General features: G+C 46.7%; 1 protein-coding gene across 1 annotated transcript in view; it reads right to left on the minus strand.

Annotated features, from left to right (window-relative positions):
- Positions 1-17,247, minus strand: part of PDZD2 (PDZ domain containing 2) — a 367,861-nt gene extending 350,614 nt beyond the window's left edge. Inside the window, 1 exon segment of the mRNA XM_003981524.6 lies at positions 17,116-17,247. The gene's annotated coding sequence lies outside the window, so the exon portion shown is untranslated.
- Positions 17,248-20,105: the final 2,858 nt, after the last annotated feature.

Raw genomic sequence — 20,105 nt, forward strand, 5'->3', positions numbered from 1 at the left:
ATGGATTGTAGTCGCAAACCTCCTGTGTACAAGTAACAGAAGCACAGAGAAATGAGGCATGGGTCCAGACTTCTTGTTTGGGAGGCTGGTTGAGGGGGGTGCCATTGGCCAAGATAGGGAACAGAAGAGGAAGAGCAAGTCTGTATGGGGAAGGAAGGTGATGAGTTCCGTTTGGAATGTATTGCTTTGGAGTGGCTGAGGGTTGCCCAGATGGAGATGGTAGGTTGACAGTGGATGTGTGAGTCCAAAGCTCAGGAGGGGCGTTGGGGCTAAAGGTACAGATTTTGGAGTGATCAGAACATAGGTGGTGGTCGAAGTTGAAAATGTGGCTGACATTGTCCAGCGGGGGGGGGGGGGGGGGGGGGGGGGGGGGGAGGGGTGGCGGCGAATGAGAACATCAAGGTTTAAGAGGCAAAGTATAAAATCTAATGAAAAAAGTAAAGGGGGATAAAAGTGGTAGCAAATGTATATTAAAGGGCTCTATAGAGAGGAAGCTCAGAGAGATTAAAACTAAGTGTTAAAGAAGCAGGAAGAAAACCAGGAGACAAGTAGTGTCAGAGGAGCTGGAGACAGTGTATCATAAAGGAGGAACTGGTCAGAGTGTCAGCTGAATTAAGTACTGAAAAGTTTCCATTGGATATAGATGCAGAGGCCCATTGGTGATCATGGCAAGGGAATTTCAGTGGAGGGCTGGGAATGGAAATCAGACTGCACAGTCCATTGAGGAATTAATGAGAGATTAAAGAAGTGAAAATAGCCGATACAGACCAAGTTTTCAGGTAATTTGGTTTTTAAGGACATGAGGGTGCAGGGGTCTTAATTAAAAAGGGTGAGGTATGCACATGGTGGAGGGAAAACACTTACGGACAGGAGAGGTTTAAAACAGAGGGGAATGGGGATACTGATCAAGAATCATTGAGGACACAAGAATAAACTGATCATTAAGGACACAAGAATAAACAGTCTCCTGAGCCCTGGGGATGGGGGAGGTGGGGGGCGTTCTCTCAGAGGCAGGAAGTGAAGAAACAACACAGACTGGATGTGGAAGTAGGTGGTTTGTGAGGGAGCAGAACTGAGGGAGCTGCTAGTGATTGGCTCTGTGAAGAAAACATTAAGCTCCTTAGCATGGAGGGAGCAAATCCCCAGGTAGGAGTTGGAGGGACCAGGGAGGAGTTAGACATTGGTGAGGGAATGATGGGGAAGGTGAGTGGGATCCTCTAAAGAGACTATCAGGCAGACAGGCTGATGAGTTTTTAGAGACCATTATTCTGCAGGTGCCCCAACTCAATAGATGGGTAGGTTTTTTCATTCATATAAATGCTTGGCAGCCTGGAGACAGGGCAGAAAATGGAGGTGGTTGAACTTACTTGGAGTAGGTATTTTGAAGGGTGGGGAGAGCAAAGGGAAAGGAGATAAGGAAGTTTAGGGTATTGGCAAAGGAGTGGATAAAGCTGTGGTCCACAGGGGAAGAAGGAAATTTGCCTTTCCTGCAAATTTCTCCTACTAACTCCCCCATTTTGGGCCCTTGCTTTGGGATATGTTGCTTGGTACCATGTGTTGACCGGAACAGCACACAATAACCCAGATGTGTGGGCCTAGTAGAGAGGGTCAACACTCTGTTTCTGGGTCTATTTAACAGTCACACCCCAGTGCTGATGCAAACTGATGGTAGAGTCAAATGAACTGCCTAAATCATTTACACATAGAGCTCTGTTAAAGCAGGTCCATCCTATAATAAATGCAGTTGGTTTTTTCAGGCATAAGTACAGGACCTTCACTTGAGCCCCTTGGCTGACTCTTGCAAGACTTGGCCTATCCTATAAGTCTAGATTCTGATACTGGTGTGAAATGAGGTCACAGTGCTTTCCAGATCTGGGTCATAAGCAAATGGGATAAACATGTCATCCATATCTTTATTCAAGTTGGCAAGAAAAATGTTGAACAAGAGAAGGATAAACCCAATGGCAGAACTGTGTCTGACTCTCATTACTAGAATTCTGTCTCTAAATGGACACCAATCCTTCAACCCCTTTGCACAGCATTTAGCCAGTCAGCTACACATCACCAAATCTGCTACTGTGCAGTCCACATTTCTCCATCTTGCTTACAAAGATCTCACAAGGGATCACCCAAACACCTTGCTGAAAAGTCCAGATACGCTATGTCAACAGCTTTCCCATGATGTACTGGTGTAGTAACCTTACCCCCACTGGATAAAAACACAATGTGCTTTTCTTTACCATGTCTTATACACCTACGACCAGATGGAAATTGGTTTATGACATTTTACAACTTTATAACATTTCCTGTCTCACCATGACATCACTTTTCCCCAAGCCTAGAGCTTCAAAAGGCCACAAAGGTGTTAAGAACTCAGTTTCTAAACCTTCCTCCTACTCCAGTATATCAGGTTACCTGATCTCCCAGGCGGTTGAAATGAAGAATGTTAGCTTAATAATGAGACTATAATAGAAAAGTAACAACTCCAAATGAGAGAGGGGGCCCTATATGGGGCCCCCCTTTGCTCTATCTTGGAGCTTCCTCCCAGCAACCTTACAAGGCAGTCTAAATTTATTTCCTTGAATCTCATTTTGAAAATAAAGCCAAATATGGTTGCTTCTGAGCTTTCTTGAATACATCATTTTCAAAGAGGGTACTGAAATCTTGGGATTTTAAATCTCACAAACTAAGTATTTAGTCACTTAAGAGAAAACCATATGATGAGAAACATGGAGCTCAGAGATGAACAATAACTCAGAGTGGAAAATGCCACGGTGTTTATGAAGGGTATAATCCCTAATTACACCAAGAGTGACACCTCTTTCCCTAGGCAACACTTCTTAGAAGCTGCCAATACATTAAACAGGAATAGTTTAGCAAATCCGTCAACATCTGTTTACCGCCTGCTGCTGGGGACAAAAAGAGGTGAAACGTATGGCCAAATGACCTCAGAGAATTTGCAGTCTAGTTTCTAAGGGAGTAAAAAAAAAACAAAAACAAAAACAAAAACACCACTTTCACCAAAAGGTTCACCAATCAAGACAGCATGTAATGGATGCCAAATGAAGTGCCAGGCAATAGGTGTGCCAGACCTTCTGGAAGAGGCTGCCAGCCAGGGGGCGGGGGAGACACTTTTTAAAGGGAATGAGACTTCACTTGGGTCTTAAGGAGTGAGCAGAATTTAAGCAATGGGTAGGTGGGCTTCTGGGTAGGAGGTGTGGAATAAACGTGTATAGTTAACGCAGATGAAAGAAGTTAAGTCGGATCCAAATCCCTCTCACTTCTCAAATATAAAGAGAAAAGCCCGATGCTCAGCTGGGAAATTAACAAACACTTGACTCTGCATACAGGGTCTGCGCCTTCCATCAGAGCTCAGCTCAGGTCATGCAGGGATCAATGTCCACTACATTAACTCTAATAGGATGCTCATATGAAAACTTAATAAACTATTATACACAGCACAAATTTCACTAAAATCACCCACTGCAATTTCAGTTTTGAGGCTAATGGATTTTCTAAGAACACAAAACATACACCACAGAGGTAAAATCCCAAAAAGGAGAAAAACAAGGAGTGGTTTGCAACCCTGGCTCCACATGAGAACCACCTGGGGGGGGGGGGGGGGCGGTGGAGGTGCGGGTCAGAAAACACCAATGTTTATGCTGTACCTACTACCCATTACATCACAATCCCTGGGGTATCAGCCTTTAAATTAAAAATACCAGTGATTCTACTTCATTCTCTCAACAAATTATTCTCTGAGTGCCTACCGTATGCCAGCATTGCTCTAAGTGTTAAGGATGCAAGCATGAATCAAATAGACCCCCCCTTCCAAAAAAACTACCCTCATAGATTTTACATTATAATGAAGTAGAGCAGGCAGAAAAGCAAATTAAGTCAGTAAAATATATGATATGTTAAAAAACTGACAACGTGCTAAAGAGAAAATAAAGCTGAGAAGGGGAATATGAAGTCTCAGGCTGGAGTAGGGTGGCACCACGGAAGGTGACATTTAAATCAAGACTTGACAGCAGTGAGGGAGCAAGTCAGTGGGCTACAAGAAAGAGGAACACACTAGGCAGAGGAAACAGCGGGTGCAACGGCCCTGAGGCAGAAGCATGCCTGTGTGGCTGGAGCTGAGAGGGAAAGTAATAGAGATTAAGTCAAAAAGGGAAGGGTATATAATGAGTTTAGCTTTTACACTGAGTGCGACGAGAAGCTAGTGGGAAGGTCTGAACAGAGAAGTGACGTGATCTGATTTAGGTTTACAATACTCATTCCAACTGCTCTGTTGAGAACTGACTATGGGGAAAAGGGGAGAGACAGCAACTGACCAATTCTCAAAATAGTCCAACAGAGATATGAGGACAATTTGGATGAGGGGAGAGGCAGTGTGCGATGGTCAGATTCTGGGCTTATTTTGCAAAACCAGCCAGAAACAAAGTATCTGGAAGGGGCAGGGGTGGGAATCTGGAATTTGATTTTAGATGTTAATGTTTGAGGGGTGCATGGGTGGCTCAGTTGGTTAAACATCTGACTTCAGCTCAGGTCATGATCTCACATTTCCTAGGTTTGAGCCCCACATCGGGCTCTCTGCAGTCAACATGGTGCCTGCTTTGGATCTTCTATTCCCCCTTCTCTCTGCCCCTCCCCTGCTCTCTCTCTCTGTCAAAAATAAGTAAATGTAAAAAGATGATAATATTCGAGGCCATAGACCACCAGGGGAGGTGACCAGAACCTTATAAAACAAGGACCCTTGCCTAGAGTCGCAGGCATTCACTTTCAAATGCCCCCTCTCTGTAAAGAGAGCTTTCCTACTATTCTTACTTTCTGATCTTATACTCTAATAAACTTTTGCCTGCTGCTCAAAAAAAAAAAAAAAAAAAAGATGTTAATGTTCAAGATGACCATTAGACAATGGAGATTCAGGTAGATAATTATATACGTAAGCAGTACAAGATGAAGATATATTGGTGCAAATTCTTGGCTTATAGATGGCATTTAAAGCCAGGAGAATGACTGACATCAGATAACAATCACAGAAAGAAAAGATAAGATGTGCAAGTAATGAGTCCTGGGAACCTCCCGCATTAAAAGAAGAAGGAGAAGACAGGCAGCCAAGAAAACTGGGAAGGAATGCAAACTGGTGAGCAAGGAGGAATGCCTATAGACTATGGTGTCCAGAGAGTCAAGGCAAGTAAGCATTTCAAGAAGGGATTAACTGTGTGCATCAAATGTTTTGAAGGAGCAAGGAAAAGGTTGGGCATTGGTCCTTGGAGTTAGCAATGTGGACCTCATTAGCGACCCTGATAGCCTTGCAAGCCAGTTCCAAGTCTCCAACAGAAGTGGGGTTAATGAATCTCACCATGTTCTTAAAGCAATGCTTTCTCCATAGTTTCTCCCTTGTCCCAAAAGACAGTTAAATAATTTGATAGGATTGGTAATGCAAGGCAATCTGAATTTTATTTACTTTTATTCCCCACGCATTGAATATGAAATGTATATATCTTTGCTATGTGGCACATGCTAAGTAAATATTAGTTGAATAGCTGAATGGAAAAAGGAAAAAAAAAGTTTGCAGCAGTGAGGACAAAGTTAAGCTCTAGGAGAGAACTGAGCATAACCAGTAATATGACCTCCTACAAATGTTTGAGCACTCATGTTTGTCAGTGATTTTATGGGCAACTACCTACCTCCTATCTGCAGGACCACCATCGTTAGCAAAGTTTATATGCTATGTCAAGATGCAGATGGGGAACAGTAGCTGAGAGAGATTTACAAAAAATAAGTAAGTGTGGGGCACCTGGCTGGTTCAGTTGGAAGAGCCTACAACTCTTGATCTTGGGGTCCTGAGTCTGAGCCCCACAGTAGGAATTACTTAAGAATAAACAAATAAATGAACTTTAAAAAGGTTTTCAAATAAACAAACAAAAAAAAGTAACTAAATCCAACTCTCCTAGCATGCAGGTTCTAGCATGGATTTTACCAAAGGAAATACAGAAGTGCTTCTTGATCCAGCAAATGAGAAGAGTGGTAGGTGGTGATATCCCACATCAGAATAGCACACAGCATTCAACCTGGACTTCACAATGACTACCCACCTACCTATTAGCAAGCACTGTGAGCGGTCTCTCTTTGGTTTATGATAAAAATAAAGGAGACTGCCAATGAGTGACATTTTACACACACAACCCTCCAGGCAAAGCTCTGGTTACCACAGCAAACTCCACTCATGACAGACAGCAGAGACAAAGCTCATGACATATCAAATAGCCAGAGTTCTGCCTTCCTGCAGGACAGCAGTTATATTTGCCAGATACACTAATCAGCCACCATAGCCCTTTCTACAAATAAAAGCCCAACCTACACTTGTGGGTCTTGGCTATTCTCACAATTACTATTTGCCTGAAATAGTAGCTTTTGTCTGATGTTTACTTATTGCGATGCTGATGTAATTCTCAAGATGGAACTTATTTTTAAAAGGAGGTCAAACTCCAGGGAGGGAAACAAATAGCCACCTTCTCACTCTCCCCACTCTGCAACATTGGAAGAAGTTCCTTTGAGCCCCATATCTGGCAAGACCCTGTCCTTTGGCCTCTGCCATGGCTGGCCCAGAGAAATGAATCAGTCTCTTGGCGAGACCCAATAGAGAGGGTCTTGCTACCAGCCAATCTAAATATGGAACCTATGTTCTCACCCTAGCATTCTATCAACTAGGAAGAGATGTGGAGGCAGAAAATACCAAACTAGGGGAATGTTGGTGTGTAAGGAAAACCAGGAGGACAAATATCACAGGGCTTCTTATGAATGCAAATTCCACCCTTGCATAAAGGACGCATAAAGGACATGGTCATCTCTGCCCTTCGTGTAAGGGTTCAAGGAAGAGGGCTCAAACCATTAAGTCTCCAGATAGATCAGAAAAAGTCATGAGCCTAAATGCCCAAATGGAGAAGAAATAAATAACTTCTTAGCTTCTCAAGTTTAAGCTCCAGGGCCAACTTTTCAGAGATATAGCACATTTGGAATCTAAGTAAGTAATATTTCTTCCCTGTGCTTTACCAATCTGTGTCCTGAGTTTATGAGCAGAAAAATGAATCAGAAAACTCAGAGCTCTGTAGGGACTTTAGGGATCCTGGGAAGTTCTTGCTTCTCCAAGGTTCTATATAGAGTAATGGTTAAGAGCATGGGCAGAGAGATCTGGATTCAAATTCTTGCTCGAAGTCTTTTAATACATGTGCTACCTCAGGCAAATAATTTAAACTTTTTGAGCCTACTTTTCATCATCTGTAAAATAAGGATAACTGGGAACAGTGCTAAATCTGTTCAACAGCTGTTTATTGAGCACCTACTGTATACTAGGCACTGTTGTTGGCACTAAAGATACAGTAAATGAGACAAGGTCCCTGCTTTGATGGCGCTTGCATTCTAACACGTGAGACAACCAATAAAAAGACAAATCAAAACCCTATTTCAAACAGAATAGGAGTAATGTGATAGAGTGCCTGTGGGGGTGGGGTGTGCATTTTAGATTATATGGTTAGGGAGGAGAAAGCCTATGAAGGTCTGGGGTCAGCAGCTTCCAGGTAGAAGTAAGACCCTTCTCTGGGGTCTTACCAGAGTAGGGATATGGCTTTGCATGTTCCAGAATGGAAAGGATGGCATGTCTGTACACAGAGAAAAAGGGTAATGAATTGTAGCAGAGATGGTCATCTGAGAGGCAGGTTGGGGCAATGGGCTTGGTTGTATAAAATGGTGATGAGAAATCCCCGCTGTAAGCTGTGAAGTGACAGGACTTGATTTGTGTTTTTAAAATCTGGGGGGGGGCACGTGGGTGGCTCAGTCAGTTATAAGCGGCTAACTCATGATTTTGGCTTAGGTCATGATCTCAGGGTTGGTGGGTTCGAGCCCCACACAGGGCTCTATGCTCACAGTGCAGAGCATGCTTCGGATCCTCAATCTCTCTCTCTCTCTCTCTTTCTGCCCCCCCCCAAGAAATACATAAATGTTAAAAAAAAAATTTAATATAAATGAATGAATGAATAAAAGACCCCTCTAGTTTGTTTGAGGAGGACTAGGAGTCGAGAGTACTCTCAGAAGGCCCAGTGGAAGACTACTGTGGCAGCAGCTTCAACCAGGACAGCTGCGGTGCAGGTGGAGGGAGGGCCAACAGGACTTACAGGTTTAGTTGCTGGTGTGAGGAAAGAAGAATGAAGGTCTTGAGGTTTCTGGAATGAGTCCTTAGGTGGATGGTGGTGCTATTTACTGAGATAGGAGGAGGAGGAGAGAACTAGCTGAAAAAAATATCAAGGATCCTATTTTGATCAAGCTAGGTCTGAGATGCCTGTTACACACAGATGTGGAGATGTCAAGCTGGCAATGGGGTGCATGAGTCTGGAACTCGGTGAAGAGGTCAAGGCTAGAGACATAAATTTGGGAGGCAACAGCACATAGGTGGTAGGTAAAGCCTTGGGATAGATAAGATCTCCCTAGGAGGGAGAACAGCTAGAGAAGAAGACCCAAAGTCAAGTCCTCGGGCAACATCATAAAACAATGAATATAGTTGTTATTATTTTCAGTACACTAGGAAGGAGAATGTTGGCCAATTATTGTTATATATACCATTTTCTCCATCCATCTATTCATGTATCACACCATTCATTCATACCATAAACAATCACTGAGCACGTTAATGAGAGGAAGTAGAGAAAAGAATGTAATGGTAGGTCAAGAATGTAAGCTCTGGAGCCAGATTGCTCTATTTAAATCCCAGCTCTATCTGTAACCTTGGAGAATTTGCTTAACCACATGCAACGCCATTTCTCCATCTGCAAAAGGGAATGTAGTGTGTTGAATCATGTCCCCTAAAAAGATATATCCATGTCCTAGAAGATGTGAATGTGACCTTCTTTGGCAAAAGAGTCTTCTGCAGATGTAATTAAACTGAGGATCTCAAGATGAGATCATCCTAGATTATCTGGGTGGCCCTAAGTGGCAAGTGTCCTTATTAGAGACACACAAAATAGAGACATGCAGACGTAAGAGAAGACATGGACACACAGAGAAGACAATGTGAAGATGGAGACACAGATCGGAATGATACAGCTAGGAGGAATGTCAACAGCTACCCAAAGCCGGAAGAGACAAGGAAGGATTCTCCCTCAGGGCATCCAGAGGGAGCATGGCCCTGACAATGCTTTAATTTCAGATTTCTGGCCTCCAGAACTATGAGAGAATATATTTCTATTGTTTTGAGCCACTGAGCTTGTGATAATTTGTTATAGTAGCCCTAGGAAATGAATAGGGGAGTAATAATAGTGTGTGCCTCACGGACTCATGAGGAGAATTAAGTGAGTTAACATGTCTAAAGCATCTAGAACAGTACCTGCCAAATAGGGAACAGCCAAACAATTTTAATTTTTATCCATGTACTGGACATTGTGCAGGATCCTGAAGAGTATGGGAAGAAAAGACAGATCATGTTGAGAAACCCTGAAAATAAAGATGATACCCAGAAGCTGAGCAGGTGAGGGACCAGAAGGGGTAAGGGTAGTCGGATGCCATAAATTGTTGAACACTGCCTCCCAGAATTCCCCAATTAAGAAATAAATAAGTCTTACATCTGCTCAGGTTTTTGAAGATGAGTAGTAGGTTCAGAGAGGGGTTAATGCAATCTTTTACCATATCTTTCTCTGCTCACAGCATCTCATTGCCTGCTCTCTCATGAGAATCCATGCTGATGAGGACACTTGGAGCACATTTTCTGGGGACAGCTGTCTCTTCCTTTAGCCTAATGATATTGGGAATAAGGGTCACCAGGGCAGAGAGTGGGCAGTTGGAAAACCGTGGAGGAAAACGATGCTGATTTTGTATGCTGAGTGATTCTGTAATAATATTTGCATGGCTGCTTTAGCCTGGGAAGTTAATTTTCTTCACCAAGAGACCCATATAGCACAATCTAGTTTTACCCAAATCTCTATAAAATACACTGTGCCAAAAGGCGGGTGATGGAGAATTCAACCGAAACACAGCTGAAATCAGACATTTTTTAAGTGTCCACTGGCCAACACACAGAAATGTAAAGAGTTTATTGACATCCTGCTTTATTAAATTTTGCTCTATTCTCATCCTCATGGGTGGAGAGAAAAACATTCAAACCCTTGAAAAGAGTTAGTGATTATATTTGATCACCTGCACACAAATATAAGTCAGGAGTGAGGAGCATTACTGTGTATTCAAACTTGTAGGCAGCAACCCAAGATACTATGACTAACCTGAAACACACTGGCCTCTCTCCGCTCCAGAAACAGTCTTGGGGAATATCGGAATTATAGTACCATCCCAGGACACGTACACAGGACAAGCAGGTTCATGTTAGATAGGCATCTGCAAAGTGCTGGCTTTTGGTGAAAGGGACAAAAAAAGCCGGTGTTTATTCTGTCTTCCCCTTAGGTATCTCAAGATCTTGTTAGGAGGACTGTAGTCAGGGCCCTAGAAAGCAAAGCTCCCAGCCACCTGCTCCCTTCCCACCTACTTCTGCTGGATGCCCAGGGGCCTCTCCATGAGGCAGCCCAGTCCCTCCACCCTCTACTGACTACACCATGATCCGAACTTACCCCCTCTCCCACTCTGCCCAGCATAACCTCTACTTCCTCAGCAAGCAGGTTTCAGTCAGGGGGTTGACTATGGATTTTCACAGCACTACATAGGACCCCTGTTCATGGTAGGAGTCCTATTCTGGATTGTATCAGTATGTCTTTATTTTTAGCAAAGCAGATGATCACTCTTCAGAGGCCAGAACAACAGAGTGTGTATGGACGATTTGGTGGCAATACCAGAATTAAAGTCTAGCGCATGCAAAGCCAAGTACTAGAACTGTTCAGATGTTGATACAAAGGACACCATGAGTGGATCAGCTGAAACCCAATTCCACTCTTGCTAAAAACTTCAAAAGACACAGTCTGGGAATCATTCTATTAAGGGCCACATATACTGTGGAAGCCCCTCCTCAGGAGGCTGTTAAAACCCCACAGATCTTACCTGAAATGAGTTAAATTTACTTCAACCTGAAAGCAAAGGATTGGATCACGCTCTTTCAAGAAGTTCCAAATCCATAGGAGCTTGTGATTTTTGATCCTAATATGTGGACAGCGAGGCATTTCAGGCTGCTTCCCCTATTTCTTTGCTATCATTTCATCAGAAGCTTGTGACAAGTATGTGCAAAACTAGTCCTCTTTGCTGTAAAATCAGTTCCCCAAACCCTGCTTCTCCAAAACCTTTTCATATATCCTAGAGTGTTTTTACAAGCCACAGAAACACTTTAAAACCTTAAAACAAATAATCCAAGCATAACTTAATTGGCCAGATATTCAATGCTATCTGCTTTCACTGGATTACTTCATAAAGAGTTAATTCTTAAGTTTCTGATTTCTGCAAGTTAAATAGCCTAGTCACCCTTCACTCAATGTATTCACACAGGTAATGCATGCATGAAAGAGCCAGGAGCTCTGAGAACAGGGGTTGTTTCCTGGCCCCATTGAGAATATGGGGTGGCAAGGACGCTCTATTGGCATCAGAGAGAGGCCAAAGCTGGGGCAGGCCTCTTCCCGGAGCTGGAGGGACTTGAAAGACAAATGTGTCTTCTCCGCACACTTAGTGCCTTAACAAGCCATCTCCAGGCTCAGCCTCCTTATCAGACCACAAAGGGCCTCTTCAACGATTGAGTTTTCAAACCGTAAATGCTCCCAGTGTTTTCTTGAACACATTTATAAACTGAATGCAGAGCTCTTTAGGTCACAGGCAATTCAAGCCTGAGTCCGATGACCTACCTGGCTTCCATTCCTGCCTCTGCCCAGAACTGCAGAACCCATGGGAAATTAATTCTTTCCCAATTCCATCTTTTTTCCATTTTTAGCATATGGATATTATAAAAGGATCTGTTGTTGTTTTTTTAATTTTTTAATGTTTATTTTTGAGAAAGAGAGAGATAGAGAAAGCACAAGCAGGGGAGGGATGGCAGAGAGAAGGGGAGACACAGAATCTGAAGCAGGCTCCAGGGTCTGAGCTGTCAGCACAGAGCCCGATGTGGGGCTCGAACTCACGAACCATGAGATTATGACCTGAGACGAAGTCAGAAGCTTAACCAACTGAGCCACCCACGTGCCCTAAAGAATCTGTTATTGTATATGCAACCTATGCTTAGGTCCCAAGAACAACACAATCTATATATGGACCATCGACATAAAAAAAAAAAAAAAAACAACAAAATCAACCAAGAATGATTTGAGAAAATATTCTTATGCTTTGATCTCCTTTAAAAAACATTGTACACATTTCCCCCAATATCATTTAATTTTTCACACACCTACTGAGGGTTTAGTAAGTCAAATTAAATGCTCCTTTTCCTCTGCTTTTCACTAATAGAGGAGAATATTTATTGAATCTAAGCATAATCACTGATTCATTAATAAAACCAAGGGGGTACACAGACTTTCAATTCCTCTTTACTCTGCATCTTGCACTATTGCTACGGAAGATAACAGTTTTGCAGATCTAGCAACCAGAGATGTGATTCTAGCTCCAGTTGTACAATGAGGCAAGTGCTCATTCAGGGCCTCAAGTCCCTCCCTCCAATGCAGAAATTAGCAAGTCTGAATGCATCCCCCTTCCAAAGCACAGAGGACAGGAAACTCTGTAGGATCTCCCTGCTTTGAGCCCTGGCAACCTGACCTTTGCAAAGGAGAGGGTTGGGAAATAACAGATCTAGCCACTGAGCAAGTCAACAGATAAAAAGGCAGACACCCTGAAAGATTCCTTAAAGAGGAGACAGGGAGGTGAGGCTGCTCCCAGCAGTCCAGAGCTTTTCATCCAAAGCTGAAAGCAAGCTTCGGCGGGGTCCACTAAAGAGTCCCACCTTGTACACTCACTGCACTGTCACTGACTTTGACAAGAGGCTTATTGATTTCTCAGCACACTATCAGAAGGACCTGCTTGGTAGCAGACACTGTCACTGAGGGGTGTGCATACATACCTCAGCATCTAATTCTTCCTGAGAACAACCCTGCGAAGTGGCTATTGCACCAGTGTTGCACATGAGGAGATGGGGGCTCCAGTGTTTCGAAAGACCTGGTCAGCGAGAAGCTTTCTGCACTGCTAGGATTCCAGCCACAGTCTCTGACTCCAATTCCAGAAATCCTCCTTTCCCTCTTGGCTGCCTCGGCTGGTGCCTGAGCACCAGGTTCACCTGCCGGCCATCCGCAGCATTTCCGCTTGCCCCAGCCCCAGCAGCGGGCGCCTCTCCTGTTTTACCAAGACCACACTTCCCTGGGTGCACTGCAGGCTCCCTCTCCAGTGCGTCCATCACCCAACCTCTGCTTCCCTCCTACCTTCCCGGGAAGACAGAGGCCAGCTTTCTCCTTCCCCTGCACCTGCTCCTGTTCATCTCTGGCTTCTTCCCTCCCCAACATCTCTTCTCTTGTCTTCCTTCTCTCCTACTGCTCTGTTAAACACGACTGGGAGGGGGATTTGGGGGACACTCCCGAATAAACCTTCCCACAACACTACCACCTCCTCAAAATACTCTCCAGATTATTTTTACCTGGCACACTTCTGGATCCAGTGTCCATACCCCCAACTTCAAACGTCTTGGCAATCCCTCTCTCCTTCGTCCCTTGAACCTGGCTCCCATGACCATCCTTTACAGACACTGTTCTCAGTCTTTGTCAATGGCCTTTTCCTACCATCCCCTGGGATGCTGGCCCTTCTCAGACATTCCTGCCTCTACCTGTCTCCCCACCTCCCTCAGGGGCTTGCCTGTCACATCCTACATGATACTATGGAGATACTCTTGAGGGCAGAAGAAAGAGGTTAAAAACTGTCCAGTCAACAAGTCTGTCTGTCCTGTTCAGAGATTCAGCCTTTCTTTGAGTTTGGTCCTGCCTGACCTTTTGTGGGTTCGTCTTCCCTGAAATGCCTCCCCTTGTGGTTGGTGCAGGAAGAGGGACCCGAGGCCACGTTCCAACAGGGACACCCCCACCCCCACCCCACCACACACACATACACACCATAGTCTAAGTTACTGAGGCCCACATGATCTAGGCCAAGGGAGGATCTGCAGCTCTGTATATTATCTTGTCCAGCCTACCGGGCCTGGAGATTCCAAGTCAGGATTGGGACAACACCGAATACAGCTGGTGGTGGGGAGGGGTGGCAGGGAAGGTCATGGGTGTTGCCTCTGTCTCTCTCCCGGAGGAAGCTGGTGGGTGGCTGGTGGAGGTCTTATCGGGACATGGATAAGATAAGGTCCTACAGGAACAGGCCCAGGGCAGTGTGCCAACAGGCTCTGTAGGGTGAGGTACAAAGGTAGGACTGCTCAACTTGGGAGGGAGAAACAGAGAATCACAGAGGAGGAGGCCCCTGAGCTGGATCTTGACGAGTAAGAAGTGGTTCATCAGGAAGACCAGGGAAGAAAGGATATTCCAGGACCTCATTCCTTCCACTACCACCCCCAGAAAATCAGCATTGTAGAGGCAGAGAGTAAGACAGGTCAGGAGGGTCTATAGCTTGTGTTTGGGGGGGGGGGGGGGGGGAGACATAGCAGGAAAGAAGTCTAAGGAGGCACATAGAATTTGGAATTTATTCCATGGTCCTGGGAGCCACTGATAGGTTTTACAAGAAGAGGTGATCAATAGACCTCGGAGACTGATTAGAAGTGGGAAGAGGACAGGTGAAGTCTGGAAGGATTTCTCCAGATTTCTAGTTAGCTGAATGTTAAAACTCTAAGCTCCCCATTTCAGTCACCTGTGTATTCACACTCTGAACCTGCAGGTGATCTTTGCTTCTTCTTCACTCTAAATGCAAGCAAGCCCATACTTCAAGGCCACATCTGACTAACGTTTCCTTTCTTCCCACAAGCTGCTGCCAGACCCCCATTACCCCCTGCGCCCATCTCATTACAATAACCTTCTCACTGGGCAATTCACCCCCCCAGCTCTCAGTCTTCTTTCTGCCAGAGATCAGATTAATCTCCCTACTGCACAGAGTGACAATCCCTTACTCAAAAATCCCAAATATTTCCCTATCAGCAGCAGAACAAAGCTCCTCCAAACCTCAGCCCAGCCTCTTCTTCCACCATCCCCCTCGGGCCACATCTGCCCTCAGGATCAACTTCTCAGCCCACAGCTTCTCTACCTCTGTTCTCCTGTTCTCCACAGAGCCTTTCGGGTCTCTTGGGTCTAAAGTGACTTCTTTCTCCTCTGGACTCCTTGGACCACTCTTCAGGTACTTTATTCATCAGACCATCTCTTCATGCAGTAAATACAGGGAGCCTGTCACATACCACACAGCGCACTGATTTGGATCCAAGCTGTCAGTATACTTCCTGTCACTTCTCCCGACAGACTGAAACTCTGACAGCAAGGAGGGAGCCTCCGCGCATCCCCAGGAACGTCTGAGGGCCTATGCACAGCAAACCACAGGTACTCCAAAAATAAAATGGGTGAAATGAATAGAGAAATTATCATAAGTTTCCTTAAATAGTAAACTGCCTTAAGTGCATGCAAAATCAATTTTAATGACAGAGATTTACAGTATAATTCAATATTTTTCCAGGACCATATTAACTATGTCAAGGGAGGTACATTTATATACTTTGCATGGTTCTGATTCTTCCCCTGCCAGCACCCCCCCCCCACATTTCCCTGTCTACCCCCGCCCCCATACACACTCACACCACTATGTGGTTATTAGTGAAGCAGCAGTTCTAAGCCCATTCTAATGCAAGAAGGAATTGATGAAGCTAGAGCAACCACCTACAGGAAGGGGTGTGTTCTGAGACATTCTATTCTGTCCCAGCAAGCAACCCTCCCACACCACACCTGCCAACCTGTACCTATTTGACCCCCACCCACACACCACAGACCAGAAAAGCTGGCCCTGTAGAAACAGCAGACCCCTGGAGCCCAAGTCCAGAGCAGGCTGAATGTGAAAGACCCCACTGAGGAAGGACTAGCAGCACTGAAGGGGGGTGTTGGGGGTCTGTAAAAGCAGGTCCACAGTATCACTTTCTGTAGCCACTCGGGGACCACCTCCAGCAGCTGCATCATGCTTTGTCAAGGGAAACACATGCACCCAAAGCACCCTACCTCTGTGGGAGGCGGACGCCAGGCGGGCTGCAGGAGACAGGGTGCAGCCCCTTCCCCCAACAGTCCTGCACCTCCAGTCCTCCTGCAGGGCGGCAGGGCCACGGCTCTGGAATGCCCTCGTGCCTGCCATTCCAGTCTCTGAGACCAGCCCGTGCCAGACCGTGTGCTCTTCACACTCCAGTGTCTCTTATCAAGGTCTCTGCATTGATCAGGCCTCTGAGGACCGGCTTCTGGCAAACTCCAGCCGGGGACCCTGGACCCTCCCCCTACTCAATTTAGCGTTGCAGGAAGACAAGCAACCCAAAGACCTAAAACGTCAACGCAAACCTGAGAGGGAGAGACGGGTAGAGAGAGAGAGAGATGGAGGGAAAGGAACAAGGCCAGATTTCAGGAGGAACTCGACTTCACAGGGAAAGCAGGATTTCCCCATGTGTACGTTCCCCATCTCCCTGGGAGATGCCAATACTGCCCCAAAGATGTCCTTGCTTTTTGCGCGCCCCCTCCATTCCCTCCACCCGCGCGTCTCTTCCCCGGGCAGGGACCACGCAAGAGATGAGGGAGCGCGGGAGCACGGACCCCAAGGCAGCACCTGAGGCCGGAGCGCCTGAGTCCTCTCCGCCCCTGGAGGAGAGGACCAGGCGACGGCCCAGGTACGGAGACCCCGGGAGCGGGCTCCCGCGGAGGCTCCTGGCCCCGTCCTGAGTGTGCCCAGCAGCGCGGCTCGGGTTGTCCCGCGGTCGCGGGCCCTCTTCCCGCCGCGGCCGCGTCCTCCCCGCCCCCGGCCGGATACGAGGGGAGTTTGAGCCGCCCGACCCGGCTTCGGAGCCCTCCTCACCGCCTCGCCCGGCTTGGGGTCCCCGCACCGGGATTTGTCACTAAACTTTCCCGGGCTCGCTGGGTCTCCGGGGTGCCGAACCGCCCCTCCCCCGCGCGTCCGAAGCCCCGCGTCCCGGCCGCAGCCGGAACATCGCTTCACCTGCGCGCGGCTCCGCCGAGCCTCCCGCTGCTCCCGCGTCCGGACCCGGGCGCCGCCCGGCGGGTCCCCGCGCTGCTGCTGCTGCTGCCGCCGCCGCCGCCGCCGCCGCCGCCGGTGCCGTCGCCGCCGCGCCTGCCCGGAGCCGCAGCGCCGCGGTCCGCCCTCAGCCGCGGGAGGCTCAACCCCGGGAGCCCGCGGCTCGCCGGGTCCCCGCAGCCGCCGCCCCACCGCGTCCCTCTGCCCGGGGCCGGCAGGCACCGGCGCTGGGAACCCGCTCCTCGCCCAGCTCTCCCAGCTGCGCGGCGCTGGGGATTCACGGAGCCTCCAGGATGGGCGGGGATTCCCTCCCTCTGGTAGATTCGAGGGGCGGGAACTCCCTTCCTGGAGTGACAGGGACGGGGGGCGGGGATTCCCCTGCAGGAATGACAGGGTGGGCGGGGATTTCCCCCCCCCCCCCCCCCCCCCGAGCCAGGCACACCGCGTGCCGTGTCTCTCCCGGTGAACCCGAGTCCGGGTGCGCTGTCTTCAGAAACCCGGGGTTCCTGGGAGGAGAGGATCCGGGGAGATGGCAGCTCAGAATTTCCAGATGGCGGGGCTTGGGGCGCCATCTAGGTGGAAAAAGAGCTCGGGGACTTGAAGTCGCCTTTGCATAGCATCAAGAAAAATGTCAATTGCCTTATACAAGAATGGGGTGGGGAGGCCAAAGGAGATGGGGAAAGGACTAACCACCCGCACCAAGAAACCTTTGGCCTCTGGCTCTTCTGATAGCAAAGTTGATTTAACACCCGTATGGGAATTTCGAGAATTTCGGGGGGAACTTTTGGCACCTCAGAGCTGCTAAATCCCCTAGTTAAGCTCCCGAGAGAAATCCTCAGAGACAAAGTCCTATGGCCCTGGAGTGGAGGGTTTGGTCCCTGGGAGAACTAGCCAAGAGCCCCTGTTTGAGGGGACCGTGAGAGCCAATGCCAATCGCCCTTGGCCTTATTCCAGGTCAGTCAAGGGACAGAAGCCTCCGGCTGTTTGGATCCTTCATTCCCGTGGATTTTCAGGAAGGCCTTCAAATATTTTTGGTTCTTTTTTTGTCATCCTTGTCATTCTGCCTACCACAGGGAGAGGATGATAAGGACATAATAGGGAGACTGCACAGCTCTGCAAATTAAGCTCTCTTAAGAGGAAAAAGCTGGTCTTTTTCAAGTGCTAGCAGATAAGAGTTAAAAACATATGAAAAATTACAAAACCTGGGATAATGAATAGTTGAATAATGCTTTTGACATTTTCTGCAGAGCAGTAATTGGAAATCTTTGCTTTGGGGGATGGGGATGGGGTGGGGCAGCGATCTTCGGCAGCTTTGCCCAGCAAGGCAACAAGCAGTGGTCTTTTGGAAAAGCAGACAGACATAAAGCACCTGCACAGACTGACTGTGCCTCAGAGGCCAGGGTAGTCCCAAGGCATCTTGAGATGGGGTTTTCGGCAGGGGTTGGGTGGGGAAGAACTTGAATTCAGCTGTTTGTCAGCTTTTATCATTACCAGGCCACTGAGATGAAAGTCTGCATAAATCCAAGCTTCCTATAATATAAGCTGTGCAATCTGAAGTACCCAGAGGTCCTCTCTTCCTGTCTGTAAGTAGAGAAAATACCTACCACTCGGGATCATAAACATTGGCAGTAACACAACTACTCAGCATAGCTCTTAGGAGGTGCTCAAGGAAGTGGCAACTATTACCCAGAAAGGTATCATTGGGACACCACAGCAAGTCCTTCTAGAATCAAAGAGGACTGGTGGTTTCTGTTTGTTTCACAGTCCCAGTGCCATATTCTACCACTGTCTTCCAATCACATGAGCCATGAAAAGACAAAGCCTGTCTCCTCAGCATCTGTACCCAGCACCTACCTCCTTCAACACCCATTGAAAGTTTGCTGAATAAATGAATATGTAAATGAATTTATCACTCAAACCATAAGCACTGCTATTCCTTACCCAACCCATCCCCAACTCCTTCATTCCAGCCATGTACTCCTTTCTTAAAATGCTTTTTTTTTTTTAAGTTTATTTATTTTGAGAGAGAGAGAGAGAGCGTGCATGCAGGAGTGGGGTTGGGGCAGAGAAAGAGGGAGAGAGAATTCAAAGCAGCCTCCGCAATGTCAGCGCAGAGCCTGACGCAGAGCTTGAACTCAGGAACCATGACCTTGTGACCTGAGTAGAGATGAAGACACTAAACCGACTGAGCCACCCAGGCGTCCCCCTGGCCATGTACTCCTAACCTGCACGTGGTTTCCTCTGCCGGCAGGAGGTTCTCACATTCCTGTGTCTGCTGAAATCCCAAAGAGTTGTGTCACCTCTTCTGGGAAGGCTTCTCTGATCGCTGGCACCACCATCAGTTTTCTGCTCCTCTATTAATTATTGCAACAGTAGCACTTCCTTCAAGTTGCTAGTATAACCCTTGTCAGGTTGTATTAAGCGGGAGGAATTGTAGTGTTCCCTCACACATTTCCAGTTTGTGAGTTCCTGGAGGAAGGAGAACCTAGATCTTGTTATTTGTGTGCTTCCAATCCAGCATGGGATAGTGTGCAACCCCCAATAGCTGCTCAATAAATATTTGCTAGATTGAAATAAATTATTAAATATATAGATATATATGACATGTTACACGTGTTATATGCAGGCGTAAATATTATACATATCAATATTATTTATGCATGTGTAATATTTTATCATCTGTCTCCTTCAGACATGGCTCTGCTGACCAGCTTAAAATACTTCTAGTTTCAATCACTTTTCATCCAATATTTTCCAGAGAGTTTTGGGCAAGTTCCTGCTGCTAATAATAGCTCACCTCTCAAGGGGTCAATCAAATGCATGGAAATTTTCTTTTGCCCTTGCAGTCTTGCCAATTTGGAAAGCTCACAACTGAGGGCATTTATTTTCCAGTGTTTGAAGATCAAAATGTAAATTTTTCCTGCCCCCTTGTTAAATATTTAGTCACAGATTAG

The sequence above is a fragment of the Felis catus genome, chromosome A1 (assembly GCF_018350175.1).
Source record: "Felis catus isolate Fca126 chromosome A1, F.catus_Fca126_mat1.0, whole genome shotgun sequence".
Classification (NCBI taxonomy): domain Eukaryota; kingdom Metazoa; phylum Chordata; class Mammalia; order Carnivora; family Felidae; genus Felis; species Felis catus.